Below are 14,258 nucleotides of genomic sequence, written 5' to 3'. Positions count from 1 at the left end.
CGAGGTCCAGTTTCTCCACTTCACTGGAGTCTCAGGAGGGAGGCTGCACAGATAAGGCTGGTTAGGAGGGGCAAAACTCTTAGGCGGTTTAAAGCAATCCCATACCTGTTTCCAGTGAAACAGAGAAAGCCTCATTCATCTGTTTTCCTGTTCTGCTTTCTCCACCCCTTACTGTAACCCAAACTGGAAGACGACTTCTCCACTCCATTCCAAAACAGTACTTGTGACTGCCGGGGGAGGCGAACGTTGCTGCACCCCCATTGCTTAGAGAAGCAGCATGGCTCAGTGGAAAGAGCCCGGGTTTGGAGTCGTGCTCATGGGTTCAAATCCTGGCGCCACCAATTGTCAGCTTTGTGACTTTGGGCAAGTCACTTAACTTCTCTATGCCTCAGTTACCTCATCTGTAAAATGGGGATGAAGACTGTGAGCCCCGCGTGGGACAACCTGATCACCTTGTATCCCCCCAGAACTTAGAACAGTGCTTTGCACATAGTAAGCACTTAATAAATGCCATAATTATTATAATTATCTCCATGGTACCTTCCTTGCTCCATCCTGCTTAATTCCTTACTGCACTGCTGGTTCACACCCAAAAGCAGACCTTGCACGAGTGGAGAAGACATGAACTTTGGTATGGAGGACTCCCTTTCTTCTGCTGCCCCTTTCCCACCAACCTAGGTGTCAACTTCTTATTTGGGGCTAATAATAATTTGGGGCTGTAGAACTTTGTGGGGAGAGATAAAGGGAAGAGACAGAGAGAAGCAGAGAGCTACAGCCAGCAAGGTTAAGGATGCAGAGAGCTAGATATGGTTCCTTTCCTCCTTCCACTCCTTGACTAGCTCTCAGAATCCTGTGCATCACAAGACAAGCACGAAGAGATTATTTTCCCTCCCTTTTAATAATAAAAATAATAATAATGATGGTATTTGTTAATTGCTTACTATGTACTAAGCAATTTTCTAAGTGCTGGGGGTAGATACAAGGTAATCAGGTTGTCTTACTTAGGGCTCACAATCTTAATTCCCATTTTACAGATGAGGTAACTGAGGCACAGAGAAGTTAAGTGACTTGCCCAAAGTCACACAGCTGACAAGTGGTGGAGATGGGATTAGAAGTCATGACCTCTGACTCCCAAGCCTGTGCTCTTTCCATTAAGCCATGCTGCATCACAGAAAAATGGTATTTGTTAAGTGCTTACTACGTACCACACAGTGTACCTAGCTCTGGGGTAGAAATAAGCTAACCAGGTTGAACAAAGTCCTAATCCCTCATGGGGCTTCCCTTTTGACCATTCTTGACCATGATCTTTCTTCTTCATTTGGCTGCTCTTCAAACGCACACAGAGAGAGTGATAACTGACAGGAAATAAGTCATCACATTCCTTTCCTGGTGAGTTTATATGACTGAATCCAGCTACCTCTAAACATTTCTGGTCCATGCTAGAATCTGAGATTGCATAGCTCTTTTGAGTTTGCTCACTCCAGGTCTATGGAGAGCCAGGAGGGTACAGATGATAGAGCTGGGATTGGAGCCCACTGGGGTGAAATAGAGTTACCCCCATAGTTTGAGGGGCATGGAGAACCCAGTCCCCACTGCCCCCATGATGCCAGCCCCCATTTCCCACCAGAGCTTCAAACTCATCCTGAAAACTTATTGTTTTCCATATACTGCCCCAAAGTCCTCCTGTTATTTCTGTAAGACTGTAAGCTTATCTCTAGACTGTAAGCTTGTCGTGGGCAGGGGATGTGTCACTTTATTGTTATACAGTATTCTCCCAAGCACATAGTACAGTTTTTTGCACCCAGTAAGCACTCAATAAATACAACTGAATGAATGATATTTCCCTTGGGAGAAAAGCAGTAGTCTCAAGTCCTCAGTGTGAACACTCTTTTCCTCAGAGTGAGTTTAAAGGGTCCCTTTGTTAGTGTTACCTCCTTGTTCAGCTGAGCCCTCATTTTTTCCTGGAAAAAGATCATTTCAGCCCCACTCACCGTACTGAATATCTATTATCTACATTATTCATCATCAGAGTTGGCTCCTTTCATTGCCTCCCATAATAAGCCTTTCCATTCCCTGAAACATCTTGATGTTCTCCTTGGAACTTCATTCCATTTCCTGAATGCAGCTTCAATAGACTAATTGAAAAGGTTATTAACTCCTTACTTTCCCTTAATTTTAGCTCAAAAATAATTCTGTCCTTTCCCAAAGTCATATCTCATATTTCATTTGGATTTGCCACCTGCAAGCAAGCTGAAGTTTCTTTGAATATTAATTTCTTTCTGTATCTATTGAATATCAGTTTCACGTTTTCTCGTATTTGCCTTAGGACAGCCTTTTCAAGGCTGAAGTCTCAATTCTTTGCTTTTTGTTTTTGTTTCTATTATCTCAAAATTTATTCATGAGGACATGTTCAGTGAGTTCACAAATGATGTTAATTTGGAAAGAATTTTTTTGGAGCAGGGAAAAAAAGCACTAATCTACAAGGTTGAAGTAGAATCTATCAGTCCTCTAGACTGTAAGCTCACTGTGGGCAAGGAATGTGTTTGTTTATTATTATATTACACTCTACCAAGCACTTAGTACAGTGGTCTGTATACAGTAAGTGCTCAATAAATATGATTAACTGACTGACTAATAAAACCGGTAGGACTAACATTAGTATGTACAAGATGGGTTAAGGCATAAAGCAAAATTACATTAACCAAATAGTGTTTTTATGTTAGAACTTGCTAATATAATGCTTGACAATATTAAGAGAATTATGGCATACAAGAACCCGAAGAAATCCTCCCACTAACTTAACCTTTGGAAGGTGAAATTCCAGTTTTAGATCTAGGCACTGAGAGGGGTGGAGGACTTGGAAAAGATCCAGAAAAGAGAAAGAATAGGACAAAAGAGGGAGGTTGCTATTGCAGAACAATACTGTCTGAAGGGTTATAGTAAAGAGTATGGCGATCCATTGTTCTCTGTTCTCAGCCTGGAAAACTTAATAGACTAAGATTTAAATTAGAGCAAAAAATAGATTTGAAAATAAGAAGTGGAAAAGGAGACTGAGGTTTTCAGCAACAGCATTTCAATCAATCAGTGGTATTTACTGAGTCCTTACTGTGTGCACAGCACTGTACTAAGAGCTTGGGAAAGTGCAATACAACAGAGTTAGTATATGCAATCCTTGCCCTATCTATCAATCAATCAATCAATCATATTTATTGAGCACTTACTGTTTGCAGAGCACTGTACTAAGTGCTTGGGAGAGTACACTCTGATTCCCTTGTATCTACCCCAGCACTTAGAACAGTGCTTGGCACATAGTAAGTACTTAACAAATACCATAGTTATTATTATTATTACATTGTAACAGAGTTGGTAGACATGTTCCCTGCCCACAAAGAGCTTACAGTCTAGAGGACTATGTGACCAGTTTAGTGGAATAATTTTATGTGATAGAGCATAAACTACTTGTGGGCAGGGAATATTGTTTCATGCTTCTGTTGAACTTCTTCAAACATTTAATACTGTGCTTTGCATCCATTGGTTTAACACTCTTATTACTACTTTCTAAAAGCAAGGAAGAGCCTTAGAGAGTCATGCAAAGTGTTTTGGCACTATCATTATATGAACCTAACAATCTTCACAACACTTTTTAATCAATTTAGTATCTGTCAAAGTTTTATTAGAAAACTATTTACTCCAGGGATTAAATAAAGCAAGAACTCCAAATAGAAACTCTTTTGGAGGAGAGATGAGATTGAGGAGGAAGGAGGGGAAAGAAACATAGATAATATATTTTTTCTATTTTATTAATTTATTTCCTACCCCAGTGACAAATGGCAAAACTTGATCCACTCAAGTTCATCACTCCCCCATGTTGCTACTCTTTCTTCAAATTTTTAGCCCATTTAAAAAGGTTCAGGACTAAGCTAATTTAAACTCATTTTGCAAATATGATTTTCATGCCACTATTCTAAATGCTATATACGTACTAAGGTTCAAATGATATCACCTCTGCCACCCTCTTTTCTTCCAAAACTCTTTTAATTCTACCAAAAGCTATTAAATTGTCTGGATAGAGTTTGTCTTTTCTAAACTCCAGCTGCTTACAACCCAGCATTCCATTCTCTTCTAGATTGTCTCAGATTTATCTTCATGTTCTTTTTATTGTTTTTATAGTAGCTATTAATACTTAATTTTCTCATTTCAGGCTCATCAGTCTTCCTTCTTATGAAAATGTTGGTGGTACTAATTTTCTTTTCCCAATTGCCAGTCCCAACTCTTGTTCTAAAAAAAATTCCTGCAAGGCCAGAGGAGAGAAACCATGCATAAAGACATGTGATTGGTGATCTCCTTTGTCCCCTACATACCCTTTTGGGCCATGACTTCAGTACTCTTTAACTCTCCAAATCTCTGTTCTTCATTTTCTTGTTGCCAATCTGAAGAAAAGAAACAAAAAATTTCAGTATGGCAATCTTCTTAGGGTTGATACTAATTTCATTTCCTTTACTCTTTAGGGGTTCCATTTTCTCTTTCCACCCATCTTAAGTATTAGTAAAAGCTGTGCTGATGTATTTTTGAAAGCTCTTGTTCTCAGTACAGGTCTTTTATTAACATCGCTTATGCCTTTTCTTGCCCTTGTCCTTTTTCTACAAAGCCTACTGGTCAGGCAAAGTTCTTGTTGAATTTGCCTTTCTTTCTTCCACTTCCTAAACAAATTTTACTTCATTGATCCTTGAGGAGAACACTTTGGACCCACATTGCTGTTCCTTGTTCTCTGGCTCTTTTTGGCCTGTAGAACATTTATCGTCATTTAAAAAAATGTTTTAAAACATTTTTTTCATTTCTCTGGTCCCCTTCTCCCTTCAGGAGTTTATAAGACTTCTTTGCAGTGCTCCATGATAATGATGACCTGCTACAGATGTACTGCTACAGATGCAGTGAGTTTTTGTGGTTTTGATTCAATCACTCAGTAACATTTATTGAGCACTTACTATGTGCAGAACACTGTATTAAGTGCTTGGGAGAGTACAGAGCAACAGAATTAGAGAGCACGTTTCCTGCCCATAATGAGCTTACAGTCTAGAGGACAAGTTTACAGTTTGGTTTTCTTGGGTAACATGGTATTCTCAGCTGCAGGGCCAGTCTGAGATCACAGACCAAATACCTGGGAGAAACCAGGCTGAGGGAACTATGAAGTGAAAATGTTAAAATATGACCCACAGTGTTACTATGATACTTTTTCAGGGAGCAGATACTTGTTGCTAAGAGAAGAATCTGGCATTTGAGTTAATGAGGGAAGGATTAGTGAAAATATTGTGGTGTGGTAAAAGTTTTGCAAGATTGCATTAGTCTTGGTCTTCTTTCTATGGCCTGACAACATACTCCTCCATTTTCCAGGAAGAAGTGAAGGAACTGATAAAATATAAGGAAATGTTCTATTTACTCAGATTATTCAGTGGTCTAGTTAATTTTAAATTGGAAGCAACTTGCCTTTCTTTTCTCTTAACTCTCCATTCTTAAAGGTGAGGGTAGTTAGTAGACTATAAGATCACTGTGGGCAGGGAATGTGTCTGTTTTGTCTGTTTTATTGTTACATTGTACTTTCCCAAGAGCTTAGTACAGTGCTCTGCATACAGTAAGCAGTCAATAAATATGATTGACTGACTGACTGACTAATAGTAATAATAATGATGGCATTTGTTAAGCATTTACTATGTGCAAAGCACTGTTCTAAGCACTGGGGAGTATACAAGGTGATCAGATTGTCCCACGAGGGGCTCACAGTCTTCATCCCCATTTTACAGATGAGGTAACTGAAGCACAGAGAAGTTAAGTGACTTACCCAAAGTCACACAGCTGACAATTGGTGGAGCCAGGATTAGAACCCATGACCTCTGACTCTCAAGCCCATGCTCTTTCCATTGAGCCTCGCTGCTTCTGCATAATGGTTGTATTTACAAAGGGCCCACTGGGCATAATGCACTATAACCAAACAAGCTCACTCCTCAAAATTGGACCCAGGGCTAACTGCCCATGATGCTGAATGAGCTTTGGCCATGAAGACCTTTAAGAAGAATTATCCTAGAAAAATGATAGCTGAAATCTAGGCTATAAGCACATGCTTATCTCTTAACTTTCCAATCCCTCATCTCCAACCAATGCTTCCTTCTCTCTTATTTCTAAGGGAGTCCATCTGTAGCAGATGAATGATACAGATTCTCATTGGCTCTTATTCTATGATGTATTCCCTCACTCTTTTCCAATTTTATGTCATGGGTCTTGATAATATTTTGTGTCACTTCACCTTGTTCCTCTTTTAATCTTTCCCAAATTAGTCAGTCAATTAATGGTATTTATTGAGTACATACTGTGCACAGGGCACTGTACAGTCCAATAGAGTTGGTAGATGTGATCCCTGCCCACAAGGAGCTTACAGCCTATGGGGGAGGGAGACATTAAAATAAATTACAGATAGGGGAAATATTAGAGTATAAGGATATATCCATAAGTGCTTTGCAGGTGGGTTGAGAATCTAAGTGCTTAAACGGTACACAGTCAAATGCATCATTGACACAGTGGGGATTGGATAGGGGAAATGAGGGCTTAGCTAAGGCCTCTTGGAGGAGATAAGGTTTTGAAGGTGGGGAGCATGGTGGGCTGTTGGGTATAAAGGGGGAGAGAGTTCCAGGCCTGGAAGGGGAAGGAGTCAGCAGTGAGCTATTTCATATCAAGGTACAGAAAGTAAATCAGCATTAGAGGAGTGAAGTGTGCAGACTGGGTTGTAAAAGGAAATCGTTGAGGTAAGGTAAGGTAAGGTAAGGGAGGGTTGATTTAGTGTCTTTGATTCTGTTTGATACAGAGGTGGATGGGCAATCATTGGAGGGTTTTGAGGGTTGGAGAGGTAGGGCTGAATGGCTTTTCAGAAAAATGATACAGACAGCATAGTGAAGTGTGACTGGGGAAGTGGAGAGACAAGAGGTAAAGTGGTCAGCAAGGAGGCTGATGCAGTAGTCTAGGAGAATATAAATGCTTGTGTCAGTGTGGTAGCAGTTTGGATGACAAAGATGGATTGGATTCTAGAGATGTTATGAAGGTAGAAATGACAGGATTTGGTAACAGATTGAATATGCTGGTTGAATAATAATAATAATAATAATAATAATGGTATTTGTTAAGCACTTACTATGTGCAAAGCACTGTTCTAAGCACTGGGGGGATACAAGGTGATCAGGTTGTCCGACATGGGGCTCAAAGTCTTAATCACCATTTTACAGATGAGGGAATGAGACAGATGAGTCCAGGGTAATGCCAAGGTTATGGACTTGTGAGACAGAGAGAGTGGTGGTGTTGTCTATAGTAACAGGATACACTGGGGGATGACAGGGAGAATGGTGATGTCTACAGTAATTGGAAAAACTGGGGGATGACAGGGTTGGAAAATGTGAAGTTCTGTTTTGAGCATGTTATGTTTGAGGTGTCTTCTCTCCATCCTTTTTTATGGTATTTGTTAAGTGCTTACTATGTGCCAGGCACTGTCCTAAGCACTGGGGTAGATACATAATACTTAGGTTGGACACAATTCATGTCCCACAGGGGCTCACAGTCTTAATCTTCATTTTACAGATGAGGTAAATGAGGCAAAGAGAAGTTAAGTGATTTGCCCAAGGTAACACAGCAGACAAGTAGCGGAGCCGGGATTGGAACCCAGGTTCTTGTGACTCCCAGGCCTATAATCTAGCCACTAGGCCACACTGCTTCTCAATGTCAATCCAACTGAGAGAAAGACCTAGGTCTTCAACTAAGCTCCCTGGGTCAGAGCCATGCTGATTGTACAAATTTCCAGATCCACATGCTTGCCAGATTTCCCAGGCTCCTTGCATTTTTGACTAGACCCCTTAGTTCATTAGTTTTTTTTTCTCATAGACCTCATGTACAGGGCAGAACAATTCTGTCTTCTGTTTTTATTGTGTTTATCGGAAAAACAAGCTGGATTACTTAGGCATGCACTCTCTCTTTCAGTTCTTTCCCACGTACAACAGGCTCAACAAGTTTTCCCACTTTGGAGCCCAGGAAGCTGGCTTAAATGGTATCTACCGATGCCCTCAGGCAGCTCTCAGTATTTTGAGGTGCGATGAATCTAAGCCCTTCTCCACACTGAAACTGGCTGATCTCTGTAAGCATCCACCTCCTCTTCTGTAATCTTCTTTAGCATCAGAAAACATCTAAAGAAATCTTCCTGCCCTTGCAGGTCCCTTAAAGTAATTTTTGTTAGTGTCCTCCAAGTTGGTGTTGATTGTACTTGGGGGACTAATGCCCCTGTGAAGTTCCCAGAATCCCGCAGGATATCATTTTTCCTCAAGGTCAGATCTTTTATCCTAACCCAGGTAGAAGTTGCTACAGGATGAAAACGCAAATGAAAAAGTTATCTAAACTGTAAAGTCCTTTGATGATATCGAGATAAAAGATGCTACACAAATCCAAAGTGTTGTCCTTTAATTTTGTTACAAACCTGGGCCTTTCATGTGCTCTGGATTTCAAGTTATGTGGAAGACAAAGGAGCTGTGTTCAGGGTGCCAATTAGCTCTTTCCCACTTCATGGGCAAAAGTGAAGAAAAGTCGATTTAAGACTCTCAGTTTTAAAGGCTCTTTCTAATTAGTCTATCAGTCAAATTAAGTTCTTTAAGGATAATTCCTTGATAGATGTGTAATGAGATAAATGACAAAAATGAGTGCCAGTAATAATCCAAAAAATGATTCTTTAAGGCCAAAAATTCAATTCACATTTTGGCTCAAATAAAATTTTTCTATAATACCTTTTGAATTTTAAAGATGACAATAAAGTGGTGTTAAAATGAATCAATTGTTTTAAAGAAAATGGACATATGGCATTCTTCATTCTGGTTTTGGGAATAGCACCATGGTTGTTTAGATTCTAATCATCTCTTGCTTTAATGTTTTTCAAAATTATGAGCAAAAATGAACTGGGCTCCAGGCATCTCAAATGATTTTACACTACACTGGATATCCTGAGTGCTAAATTGCTCTCTGGGAGACAAGTTAGTTGGTACAGCTTCCACAAATATCAGGGAGTAGCTTAGAAACTGGAGAATCTGCCGTGACATTTGGAAGAGTTAATCAAAGGGCACAAATGGTGAAGAGAAATGACAGGTATTATCACAGTGAGGTTGGAAAACAGTCTTATCATTGGGTACTCATCCACTTGACTAAGCTGGGCAACAATCTGTTGGGAAGTTGCAAAATATGTGCTAGACATTAATTTATTAATTGGCATCCTCATGATCCCAAGATGCCCTATGCACTTTAAGGACTTTAAATCTTAGGTGTGTGGAGAGGTATAAAAAGATGGATGCTAGCCTTCCCTGGAAATCTACTCCTCAGGGGTCCATTACTAAAAAATTGAGATTATCTATTACAATTTTTGATGATGCATATTGATGAAATTAAAATTAGATGATATTTAACTTAGTTCTGAATAAATAACTATTCATTTTCAATGAATAATATAATTGGATTGTGGAAATTACTAGTGTTAAGGAGAAATGAGTTTGTGTAGAGGACTTAATATGCTAAAATATTTACCCTACATTTGAGAAGTTTCATATTTGAACTACAAATTTAACAAAGCCAGAAATATTTTCAATTTTAAGCCTTAGATAATTGACATGTATCTTTATGAAATATTTACTCCCTTTAGAAGGTCTTTAAAGTTCTTTGATTAAGCCAGTCTACTAAAGGGAGACAGACATGATAGCCTCGACTCTGCTTTGAGAATTTTGAAATTAGAAGCCATTTCAACCTTTTACTTTAATAAACAAATTGAAGGACAATTATAGTTAGTTCATTCCTAGAAATTTAAAGATTACTTTTACTCCCTCTTTTTAATAAGAAACAGAATAGCATGTGCAGGCACATTGCAGTAGCTGTTTAGCTTTTGACTTCATATTATTATCTTACAAATTATTACCCTTTTGGTTGCCTGAAATTCAGTTTTTCAAATTATGTTCATAAACCTGCCTAGTAAATACTGTCTAGTTTTGAATCTGAGTATATACAGCACAGTAAAACTCCTCAGAGTCCAGCAATGGTTTTCACCAGGGCTTTTTTGTGTATTTGTTTTTAATGCAACAAAAGGTCCAGGAAATGTCAGCTTCTGGGACCAGGCCCAGTGGTGAGATGGGAGGAGGGGAAGGGTGGACAACTAATTCCTTAATAATGTGGATCCCAGAGAGACCAAAACAGAAACATGATCAGGAGACTGGATTTTGCAGTGGCTTGGTGGTTCTCTAAACTATAAGCTTGTTATGGGCAGGCAGGGAACATATCTAGTAATTCAGTTTGTTAGCTTTTGCCTAAGAATCATTTTATAGTAATTTTTTTAGATATTTCACAGGTTATTTCACAGAGGGGAGACCAAATCACAGGGGTTAAGTGACTTGGAGCATCCACTCCTTTTATGAGCTCTAAATTTGATTCAGATATATCAGTTAAAAACATATTATACAGTGCCTTTTCTGGTGAACAAAAGTTCAAGAACTTTTATAGAGTTTCTGTGATCTTGTCCAGTTATTTCCCCTCCTCCCACTTTCATTGCCCCAATCCCAAATGGATGTCCTCTTATCAATCAGTGGCATATATTTTTAAGAGTTTGCCATGAATGAATGAATATTGTAAAATTGAAAAAAATATTTAAATTTCTCTAACACTGTGATTGTATAATCTGTTATTTGTGGAATATTTTGTGAGATCTGTATTCTTACTAGCAATGTGATCGTTATGTTTATGCTTTGCTTTGTGTCTGTCACTTAAGACTTACCTTGGAGTAACCACTATGTTGACCTAATCTATTAGGTCAGAGTGCATGTATGGGTAAATAATTAGTTGGATATAGGGGTTGTTAATAGCAAAGACTAGGTGAACTTGTTTATTAAATTCTTAGGGAAGGATCCTCTCTGAATCAATTGTGGAAATAAGCACTGAATTTCAAAAAACTTGTGTGCGACTGGGGTTTTTTTTTTCTTGAAGGTGTTCACAGAATCCTCAAATTATTTATCATTTATTTTAAATACTTTTTCTGAGTCATATTCAACAGCAAGACAGCTCCCTAGGCCTAGGTTTGTCAGTTTCATTAATGGCCTCAAAATGTGGGTAAACCTTGAATCAGATCTTACACCCTGTTATTTTTATTCATATTGCAAAAGTAGAATTAGATGGTGCCTGATACTCTGCTTCATTTATTATCCATCAATAGTATACATTGAACATTTACTTTGTGAAGGGCACTGTGCTAAGTGCTTGAGAGAGTACAATTGGTAGACACAATCCCTGTCTTCAAGGAGCTTACAGTCTAATAGGGGAGATATATATTAATTCTTTCAATAGTATTTATTGAGCACCTACTTTGTGCAGAGCACTGTACTAAGCACTTGGGAGAGTATGCTATAACAATAGACAGACACATTCCCTGACCACAATTAGCTTTCAGTCTACAGGGCAAGGGAAGCAACTGAGTATAAGGATCTGCACATAAGTGCTATGCTGGGTGAGCATTGATGGGGAGTGCATAAATGCTTAGAGGGTTGGACTAACTGTATGGGAGAGGCAAGTAGGGAGGGAAAATAGGGTGGAAGGGATGAGAGCTTAATCCATGATGGCTCTCAGGAGGAGATATGATTTCAGTAGGGAGGTTCTTTTGGCTATGCAATAGAAGGGATTTGCAGACAAGAGGGAGGGAAGAAGGATGTGAGCAAGGGGTCAACAACAGGTGAGGTGAGAGCCAGGGACAATGAGCAGGTTGGTATTAGAGAAATGAAATATGTGGGCTGGGTTTCAGTGCTTAGAACAGTGCTTTGCACATAGTAAGCACTTAATAAATGCCATTATTATTATTATTATTATTTTTAGTGGGAGGGGAGAGAGAATAAGGTAAGGACAAGAGAAGTGACTGAGTGCCTTGAATCCTACGGTGAGGAGTTTCTGCCTGATGCAGATAGGGATGAGTAACAACTGGAGACACTTGAGTGGGTCGACATGCACAGAATGATTTTTTAGAAAAATGATCCTGGCAGTAGAGTGAAGTATGGACTTAGGGAGCTTGTAGTCCACAGCAGGAGAGGCATTAAAATAAATTACAGGTAGGGGAAATGGCAGTCTGTAAGGACATGTACACATACCTATGGCTCACATGGGTATTGCTGAGAGGATGGGGCAATATTTGTCACTTCCCTCCCTCTAGCTTGTGTCTCTAAAGAACACCAATCAAACCAGATAGCAAGTTGTGTTTACTGACTGGGTAAAATTTTTTTTGTCTTGCTCACTTGCTCTGTAATTCATTCTCTCCCTCCTTCATCTTCCCTCCCACAGTTTTCCCAACAAGAACATTGGACTTGAGTTATCAATGTTGGAAAACCTGATTTCCACTGACTAAAAAGGGAAAGAAAAAAGTTCTATTGGGGTAGTCCAGGAGCAGAGTGGCCTTCCCTTTTGGACTGGGCAGTCTCTATTTCCAAATCTGTGTTAGATTATGCAGGAGTTGCCCTGACAATTGTGTGCCATCTTGTCCACTGACTGGCTGACATGGAAGGATCATGCATAGTGGCCTTGAGCTATGTCATGGACAAGAACACTGTTTCATTCCTTTAGTCATCCTGAGAACCTAATCGCCCCATAGCCATTTTTCCCTGGCCACCAACTCCATAGAAGCCTAAACTTCACAGGAACTATTGAGAGTGGGAAGCAGGGTTGATGATTTTGGTTCTCACTGATTCCCATTTGGTATTGCTGTGGTCATGGAAGCTTTAAGCAGTACAAGCAAGTTCCTTTTGAATTCCCTTCGATAATGTGCAATTCTGGATCGAGAACAGCCCAGGGAATAGCAGAGAGAGGAATGGAAGAGACATGGTCCTATTAAACACTGTGGATTGAGGTTGGGATAAAGGAAAAGGGGAGCAGGTAGAGCCTGAAGAAGAAAGAGAAAAAAAGAAAGATAGATGGAAAGACCACAGATGGAGAGTGACAGGTAGAGAAGAAGGGAGGGAGACAGAAAAGGAGAGAGGCTGAAAGGCAATCAAATAAAAAAGAGGGAAGAGAGATTTAAGGAAGAGCAAGGAAAGAGAGTAAAATCATGTGGTAGACAAAAAAGAAGAATGAGAATTGGAAATAACGAGGGACAAAAAAGGGACCACCACCCCTCAGGGTAGCAACTGGAGAGTTTCTAGTACTCTACCAGTCTCGGCTAAGGGAGGGAGAGTCAAGCAGAGGCCTATCCATTCCATTCCTAACTTGGGCAGTGGCTAGCAAGTGGAAGGCAACCTGCTACAAGTCAAAAGGCACCTGTGCTGGGCAGCAGTGTGGCATGGAAGAGAGTTGAGGGTGGAGACTCGAGTTTACTGTGTGGAAGGCGGCAATGGTAAACCACTTCCATATTTTTACCAAGGAAACTCTAAGGATACACTACCAAAATGATTGCAGATGGAGTGCGGGGCTTTCTGGGAGAGATGTGTGTCCGTGGTGTCACTAAGGATTGGAAATGATTCGACTGCATAAGACAAGACACAAAAGGGACAAAGAGTATCTTAGTGAGGCCAGAAGACAGAGGAAGAGGGGCAGTAGAAAGATCACTAAATGGATAGAGGAAGAGACTGTGAGCCCACTGTTGGGTAGGGACCGTCTCTATATGTTGCCAACTTGTACTTCCCAAGCGCTTAGTACAGTGCTCTGCACACAGTAAGCACTCAATAAATATGATTGAATGAATGAAGAGACTGATCAACAGAATTATTAAGGGGCAAAAAGGAGAAAGGAGGAAAGGAGCTGAGGGAAATGAGTGACAAGAAAAGGAAAGAAGGCAGAGAAAGAGGAGGAAACTGGGTTATTTTCCTAGCACTGTATATTTTAGATGCTGTCATCATAGAAGACATTAAGCCATTGACAGGGGGAGCTGGATAATTTATTGTTTGACATTTTCTTTTGTCTTTTATGTTAACCTATTCCATCTAGAATTAATTTACTTTAACCCAAATAAAGAAAGGACAAAGGAAGATTTCAGTCGTACTAAGTGGCTCAGGATAATTCACAACAATATGGAGATGTTTATTTATTTCACCAGCCTTGTAATATAAATAAAAAAACTCATATTCCACATTATCTTGATTAAAGGTTGGTGTATAGTATTTTTATTTAAGTGGTTCAAAGAGAAAGCACACAATAATGCTATTTTGTAATTTTAGGCTACATTAATTTTTATC

The 14,258-nt window shown here is 39.6% G+C and overlaps 1 non-coding gene across 1 annotated transcript; it reads left to right on the top strand.

The window, feature by feature from the left end:
- The first annotated feature begins 13,196 nt into the window (after positions 1–13,196).
- On the top strand, positions 13,197–13,334 carry LOC119944326. Its single transcript, XR_005455816.1, has one exon. It is a non-coding gene; the product is annotated as a small nucleolar RNA SNORA7 (small nucleolar RNA).
- Positions 13,335–14,258: the final 924 nt, after the last annotated feature.

This window comes from Tachyglossus aculeatus, chromosome 22, assembly GCF_015852505.1.
Source record: "Tachyglossus aculeatus isolate mTacAcu1 chromosome 22, mTacAcu1.pri, whole genome shotgun sequence".
Lineage (NCBI taxonomy): Eukaryota > Metazoa > Chordata > Mammalia > Monotremata > Tachyglossidae > Tachyglossus > Tachyglossus aculeatus.
This window is presented reverse-complemented; position numbering and strand designations above follow the sequence as displayed.